An 8,219-nucleotide genomic window follows, 5' to 3' on the forward strand; every position below is an offset into this window, starting at 1 on the left:
TGTCTCCCCAAAGGACAGTGGGGGTCACAGATGGTGCAACACGACTGGGAGTCACCTGTCGTACCAAGGGCATCAAATACCTCACAGCCCAAAGCAGAAGATGCCATGAAAACAAAAACACGGCAATGGCAAACTTCCGTGTCACAGGAGGGACCATCATCATCTGCCGAGAGCGCTCACTCCGCCCTCCATCTGGTCTGCACAGAGAAGGGCGTCTGTCCACAGTCGCAGAGCTGGGGCGGGCAGGAGCCTGAGACCCACAGGCCTCCTTCCCCGATGCGGAGCTGTTTCCACGTGGCTCAGGCTCCCAGGTGCCCATGGTGACCTGTGCTCAAGACGGCTGGCGAGGGGGAAGGCATGAGCTCCGGCCCATGGGGTTTACCACTCGGCAGAGATCTGTACTGCGCCCCACATGGCTCGCCCCATTTCCTGAATAGAGACCCGTTCATCTTCTGCCAAGAGGAGGAAAGGCAGTCGGCGCCCTCATCCAGACCGTCACACACTTGGGCACTTTTGCCGTTGACCGTTGCTCCCACGGCTAAGGCCTTCCTTTCTCAGCGTCTTGACCCTCCTCCTCCATGTTTACGCTCTCCCAAAGCGGGGCCCCCCAGAGTGTTTCCACCAGCATCTGACCGGATGTCGTGGGAGGGGAGGAAATCCAGCGCTTGTGTGGCTTCGTTTCAGCTCTGTCGACACGCACCGACTCTGCAGCCACGTCCGGGGCCCGCAGCCCGCAGCCCGCCACGCGCCCAGGGCGCGGACACGCGGACGCAGCTGCTGCTCTCCGCGTGCGCCGGGCCGAGGGAGGCGCAGAGCGGAGCGGAACGGGCCGTCCCGAGTCGGGGCTGCAGCAGGGCTCCGGCCACCTCGGGGTTCACGTGTCCGTCGCGTCCGAATCCTCTGCCGCTCTTCTGCGTTTTGCTTTGGGATGTGTTGTTTTCAGAGTAAGTTTTGACATGTTACTCTTCCGTCTCCTGATTCATCAGATTAATTTACCATTAACTGGTTATTGTGAAAAATTTCAAACGTGGGGGTAACGGTACAATGAACCCGCCTCATGTAATCGTCACCCGGCTCTAAGTGCCACTGGGCTAATCTCGTGATGTCTACACAGACCCTTCTACTACCTTCCTCCCCAAAACACCTGCTCCAGGTTATTTTAAAGCAAACCCAAGACATTCTATCCTTTCATTCATAAATTTCTAGGGGATTAAAAAAGGACACATTCTCTCTTAACACACCGTGACACGATTTTCTCGCCTGTGAGGTGCAGGATGCAGACTTGAATCATGTTGTGTTCCAGCTTTTTTTTTAAACCAGGCTCCTAGCAGCTTCCCCGACACATCATGTTGCTCCTGGGTGTTCCCAGGGGACCACTGTCCCCTACGAGGCATGCCTGCCTGCGTCTCTCCAGCTCATGCTGGGGGTCTCTAATACCACCGGCGGATGACTGCGGATGTCCCGGAATAAGCTACGCCCACCCCCTGCCACCCTTCACTTCCTGCTCCAATAAGCTGAATATCCCTTCAAGGAAATCAGCAGGCACCCTGATGTTTATCTTATGAGGAATTACTCCCCAAAATGATGGTCCAGCCTTGTGCTTCTCAGCCCTGGCCACCCATGTGAATCACCCGAGCAGCTCTGAGGACACCAGGGCCCCCGACTGCGGGCTCGTACGATGCAGCTGGGTGAGGGGTCCCCGGTGGTTCAGACGAGCAGCCTGGGTGGGCACCCATGTCCAGCCACCCTCCAAGCCCTGACCGTGTCCGAAGCACAGACACGACGATCAGCAGAGACACTAACGGCCCTGAACACTCGAAGCCATTAGTTTGACCTAGTTTTTTCCTTTTAAGTCTGGACAGTAGTTGGGGCCAGGCTAGTAAGCCAGCAGGCGCAGTTAATGGAGAACCACAGCGGGCTTCCTGTCCCGTGGCGATGGAGCGGCCTGTCCCGGACTCCTGGTCCCCTGTGTCGTACTCCTGAGGTCTTCAAGCAGGCCAGCCCCTCGAGAGCCCAAAGACTTGTTCTTGTCCCTTCTCTGTCCCACAGTAAAACCCTCTTTCCCAGGAGGCCCTGTGAGCTAAGCAGAAAACTCAGGGGGCGCCCGTCATCTCCCGGCTGTCGCAGACTTGATGGGACCTCTCACACACGCAGGAAGGTGTGAGCAGAATTCCAAGGCCACCCCCAAGATTCTCAGACGGCAGGCAGAGCCCGTGACTCTGCTGGGGTGTCTGTTATGCCCATGAAGAGGTGACACCCAGCCTTGTTTGTTAGTGAGCCCAGACCGTCTGTCTCCTCAGGCGGTGCTGACGGCTCTGTGATGGCAAAGGTCGGGGGATGGCCCCTGACCTCTCCAGCCTCCTGTGGGGGAGGGGCTCTGGGTCCTGGTCCTTCCACATCTAGCTCCTCCTCCGACTCGCAAGGAGCCCATTCTTCCCTTTGCCACCTCTCGGCCTGCAGCCTCCCTCCCGCGGCTCTCCTGGACGGCCAAGGCCTGTCTCTGCTGTCCTGCCCTCCCAGAGTGTCCTCCTTCCCTCCTTCCCGCTGGAAACGCTGGGTTTTGACCACACGTCTTCCACAATGAGTGACACCTCACGTTTTATCGTGAATGACTGCTGAGTATTTTTTGATGCAACAGGAGCTTTGCTAGAAATTCTATTTTCAAATATTTGAGGTCTCGCTAATATGTTCCTGTTTATAAATGACAAACTGGGGCTTAGGGAGGTTGAACAACTTGCGTAAAGGGACAGCACTGGATTCAGAAGACCTGAGACCTTCCACGGCCGGCTCTGGACTAGGGTACACTGGACTTCTGGGGAGACGGAGGCAGGAGCCCACGGGAGGGGCTGCTCCTGGATTCCCAGGCCCTGCTCCTTCGCCGGCTCCGACTTCGTTCTTGGTGTCTGTGGGACTCCCACACAAAAGACCTCCGCTCCCCCACACCAGAGCGAATTTGTTTCTTGCAGCGAAAGCGCCTTAAATAAAATAAGCTGCCATGTAACTGTCTCGGATTGTAGTTTGCATTTGTTTTTCTTTATGCGTCAGAAATTTCTATGCATTTCAAACAGGCTGGGGCAGGGGAAACCCATTAAAGCAAACTCGGACAATTCTTACTTTCGACACAAAGCCATCGGCGTGGTTATTTGCGGCTTACCCATGAAACCGTTTTTGCGTATCTAAATATTTTACGAAATGTTATGATTGGCACTGATTATTTTATAATCTGCATGAGCTCTAGATTACTAAGATCTTTGCAGAACGTTCTGTAGGTGCCTGCATGGATTTCATGGAATAAGTGAGCCGTCGTTTGTTTATCCGCCAGCCGCAGCGTGTCGTGGAGTGCCTGTGTTCCTGCTGTGACGAGCACTGTTGTCGCCATACAGAAATAAGTCGACAGTTGGCAAATACTCACTGGTTGATAAATCGAGAGACTGGTCCATGAATAAGATGAAGACTTGTGAGACTGCTTCATGGAAAGGAAAATTCAGATTTTTATGTGCCACTTTTTTCTAATCCTGGCTGAAGATTAGACTCCCTCAGGGAGCTTTTAATAAATGCAACGATCTCGGAAGCTAAGCGGGCTCGGGCCTGGTTAGTACTCGGATGGGAGACCACCTAGGAAGACCAGGCGCTGTAGGCATCAAAATAAAAAATAAAGGGAATACAAGGTCCTTGCGATCTGTGAGGTCAACCAAGGGTTGCCTCACCTAAAAATAAAAATAAAAAAATAAAATAAATGCAATGACTGGGCCAAACCCTGGAGATTCAAATTTAGTTGGCCTGGGTGTGCCAATTAAAAAAAAATTCTCCAGGCGATTGTATTTTTCAGCCGGGGTTGAAAAAACACTGAGATAGGTAATGTAGACTGGCAGATACTCTGGATTGACAGGAGGTACTGGGAAAGCCTGAACTTGAAAGAAGATGCTACTTTTCAGACAGGCTCGATTCTGCCCACCCCAAGCAACGTACCATTTTTTTCTGTGCAGCTCTAGAATCCAGGTACAGAGCCTGCACGGAGCCATCTCACAGCTGTCGATGACTTACCTGAACCTCTCTCGGCTTTATCTTCCTGGTGACAGGAAGCGGCACCGTCTTCCCACGAGCGTGTCGTGGAGTGTGTTCTCTGTGAACGCTCGCTCTTTGAAGAAGTTCCTGCTGGCACGCGAAGAGCTTTCTTTCCAGACATTAAATTGTCCCTTGCCTGTCCCTTGCTTGGCTGACGTGCTCTGACCCTCTGTGCGAGGCAGCTGGCTTTTCTTGTCAAGCGAAGGTCACTGCCTTGGCACCAGGGTGTCTTCCGCAGTGATGCTCTTAACCCGGTTCTGTTTCACTTACGAATCTCATGTTTCTCTCTAACTTTTATTCTGTATCGAAGTTATTTAATTATCAATCTTTAAGACTCCCCGTTCATGCTTGAATACTGGGTCCTCGGGCAAGCAGCTTTATGCTGCTCTCGAAGAGAGAACCTGACAGAAAAAGCTGTATTATGAACTCACTGGACAGACTCCGAGTTAGCCTTCAGGGTGTGCTTTGCAGATGGACAGTTTAAAATGGAAAGACCCCTTCTCTCTGCTCGGGCACAATGTCGGTGACGTTTTGTGGTGTCCCTCAAAAAATATTCAAAGTGATAAGGAAGAGTCCTGTGGTTTTGCTAAGAGTGGGCACAGCTTATTGGCGCTGCGGCTGAGTAGGCTTCCTCGCGGACGGACAGGCGATGAGCTGACTGCAGTTTCGATTATTACTTATTGGTTCCAGTTATTATTGCCGAATATCTCATCATCCAAAACAGAGGCGCAAAGCAAAAACGATGCTTTTATTATTATTTTTTGTCCGTGTTATCGGCTCCCTCCTCCCTTAGGGGTTGACTAGGCTCAGCCGGGTGGTCTCAGTGGCCTCGCGTGTGACTGCACTAAGTGGTGGCAGAACGGGAGCCATCGCGAAGCCGTCCCCAGCCACACACATCTGGCGGCCAGTGCGGGCGGTTAGCGCGGATCCCAGCTGGGCTGTCGGTCTCCCGTGGCCTCTCGGCGTGGCCTGGGCTTCCTCCAACCGTGGCTCAGTGGTGATTTGGAGACTGTCATGCTGGGCCCTGTGCCAGGTGCTGAAACTCAGCAGTGACGGAGCACAGAGCTGGTCCAGGTGGCCCTCGGCGGCTTAAGGTCTAGCGTGTGAAGATGGCCACCCTCGTTCCCACCAGGCGGGCTGAACTGTGCCTGTGAGCACGCCCGGCCCCGAGTCCCCCTGGAGCTGGCAGCAGGGGGGCCTTTCTGGGCGATTCCGCCTGGTGGCCGGCGGCTGCGCCCCGAGCTCCCTCCTGCAGCTGGATCCGCCGGCTCTGCCGGCACCATCGCTCAATGTCCAAAGGTCAGAGGCCCGTGGATTGCTGTCGAAAACCGAGACTGTTGGCTCAGGCATCGGTGGGGTGGAGGTGGGGTGGCGGGAGATGCGGTCGTTCAGATCCGGGAGCCAGACAGAAGGTAACAGCCTCCATTCGCTCAGTCGACCTGTGAGCCGCAGAAGGACCCCCCCACCCCCAGCGCTCTGCTCCCGGGCATCACAGGCCCCCGGAAAATCGAGGAGGCCCAGATCCAGGCTCCTTCTGGCCCCGGGGACCTGTGGGGTGGGGGTGGGGGGCGTGAGGAGTGGGACAGTGTGAGGTGGGCTTGAGCCGGTGCCTCAGCCAGGCCTCCAGCGAGGGGGTGCCTGCGGGGGCCTCGGGCTAAGACGCAGGTACGCAGGTGCGTACGCAGCCCGTCTGGCTTAGAGCGTCCGTCCTGACTGCAGTCCACCCGGAAAACCGCGACGGGCTTGCTGCCCAGGAGACCTGGTGTGGGCACAGCTCCCATGGCCAGGCTGGGTCGGACCACCAGATCATACACAGGATTGGGGCCTGGAGCTGGCCACCTCCTCTGCCAAAGCGAGCCTAACGGGGAGGGTGCGGGGTGAGAAGGGGGAGGGGCCAACTCCAGAGGTGGGGGCCGGCAGCGCTCACCTCCCTCAAGCACCAGACCCCCCGGACCGCTCCTCTCCGCCCCCACTGGATGCCAGACTCCCCTCCCCTCCGGGCCCTGCCTCCTGACCTCCTGTGTGTGTGGCGGGGGTGGGCTTTAGAGCCCTCTGTCTTGGGGTGTTATTTGTGGATTTAGCGAATCCCAGCCCACAAAGACCTTCCTGGCTGTGTGCTGTGCTGCGCCTCGCTCTTAGCCCTGAGAGGCACCTGACACCTCCTTTCTCTCCCCACTGGCCTGAGACACCGCCTGCGCCCACCGCCCTCCTCCTGGCCTCGGTCACGGCTTGTCCCCATCCCCCACTGCCTAAGGGTCACTGCGTCACCCATTTCCTCCAAAAGGACCTTCTCCACGATTGGGGCAGAAGTGCTGCCTCACCAGTGCTGTCCACCCCCTTCCCCTGCTTTCTTACTGGTGGAAACCCAGTTTTATCTGAGGCAACATTGTGTCCTTGGAAAAAATGAAGGTCCTCAGTGCTCCTAGCAGCTAAGGTGAAAGGGACAGGGACCTGGCCACCCCGTGCCCAGCCCATGGGGAAGCAACGAGGCCGCTGGGCTCCTCCTGGGGCTACAGATGTTTGGGGCGGTGAGTTCGCGGCTGGCAGGGCCTCCTGGCAGACTTCCTGTCCGTACATCAGGAGGCACCAGTCACGGAGGGCAGGCGACAGGGTCCCTGCAGGCGTTTGGTGACTGGTCAGGTTTCACCTCTTCGATTTGTTGCCGTCATGACTGTCCCAGCCACAGCACGACTCCTGGAGACACGGGGCTTCCGAAGGCTTTGCTGGAGGAAAGTCCCATAAGTGAGTTTCAGCGTCGTCACTGTGTCACTATTCAGGGCGTTATGGCGGGGGGGGGCAGCTGGAGAAGGAAGGCCATGCTCTGTCCTCGAGGCCAAGGATGCCACGAGCTCCTTTAGAAAGTCAGCTCATCTTGGCTGGAGCCCTGCCCGCCAGACAGCAGGCTTGCCAAGGCCCAGTGCCTGCACCACGCTAAACGCGGGAGTGGCAGACGGGTTTGGGTGACGGAGTGGCTCTGGGTGTTGACTCACCCCAAACCCTCCAGCGGGGTGGGCATCCAGGAGGGCTGTCTCTCTCCTCGGGCAGAGTGCCCTCCACCCATGTCTGCGGGATGCCTGCTCGCCCTGGAGCGTGCTCATACTCCCCACGTTATCAGGAAGCCTCTCGACGCCGTGGCTCATTTGGGGTTCAGCCAGAGCAGGCATTTCCAGGAGCCCCCCAGGCCTGAAGGCTGGCTGCCCAAGGAAGGCGTGAGAGAGAAATCGTCATTCTGAGGCTTGGAGAGCCTCAGACAGCAGAGAAGGTGAGAGCGGGTGCTCGGCGTGGGACCTCGTCCTCTGCCCAGTACCCACTGCTGCCCATGCTGTGCTCAGCCAGGGCCCCCCCTCCACCCAGGACAGGCCTCCTCCCTCTCAGATGGCCCCAGTGGGAGGTTGCAGGCAGCTTCCTTGTGGCCCACAGGGATGCTGGAGGGAGCTCCACCCTCTTTCTGGGGCTGACCTGTTCCAAGGCCCCCTGCACTCCCCAGCAAGCCAAGATGCAGAGCTACGTGGAAGAGACTGTCTGCAGAGTGAGCATGGGAGACCGCATTGCAGTCATGCACGGGCCACCCACTGCGGGGAGTGCGTCCCAGGCCCCGACCGAACCACCGCTGCGACAGGATGAGCCTCAGCCGCATGGGGCTGTCCCCGTGGTAGAGGCTGCCTGCAGGGCCGGGCGCTGAGAACTCAGGGGAGGCTCCCGTGGTCTAGGGTAGCGATTTCATTTCCTTTGGACAGAGACCCGAAGTGGGATTGCTGGGTCCCATGGCAGATCTAGCTTGAGTTTCCCGAGGACCTCCGTGCTGCTCCCCACAGCGGCCGAAGCAGCCCGCACCCCTCCAGCCACGCAGAGGGCTCGCTTCTCTCCTTCCCTGCATCTCTGTCTCTCTCCTCTTCATTTGTCACTTCGGAAATAGATGGGGGGCTGGCCTGCCAGCGCGGTCTCAAGTAGACACGGCGTGCATGCCCCAGACCGGCTGGCCCCTCTTCCGGGATCCTCGTTTTAAGCGAGTCGGACCAGGGCGTCTGGTTCCGAGTCCGGCCGTGACCGGGTCCACAGCGGCGCCCGCATAGACACCGATTACGGCCGGCCCTTCCAGCCCGCTGCAGAGGGATGCTACACAGATCGTAAGAGATCATGGAAGAAAAGAAAGC

Source organism: Pteropus medius, unplaced genomic scaffold (genome assembly GCF_902729225.1).
Source record: "Pteropus medius unplaced genomic scaffold, Ma_sr-lr_union100, whole genome shotgun sequence".
In the NCBI taxonomy this organism is placed as follows: domain Eukaryota; kingdom Metazoa; phylum Chordata; class Mammalia; order Chiroptera; family Pteropodidae; genus Pteropus; species Pteropus medius.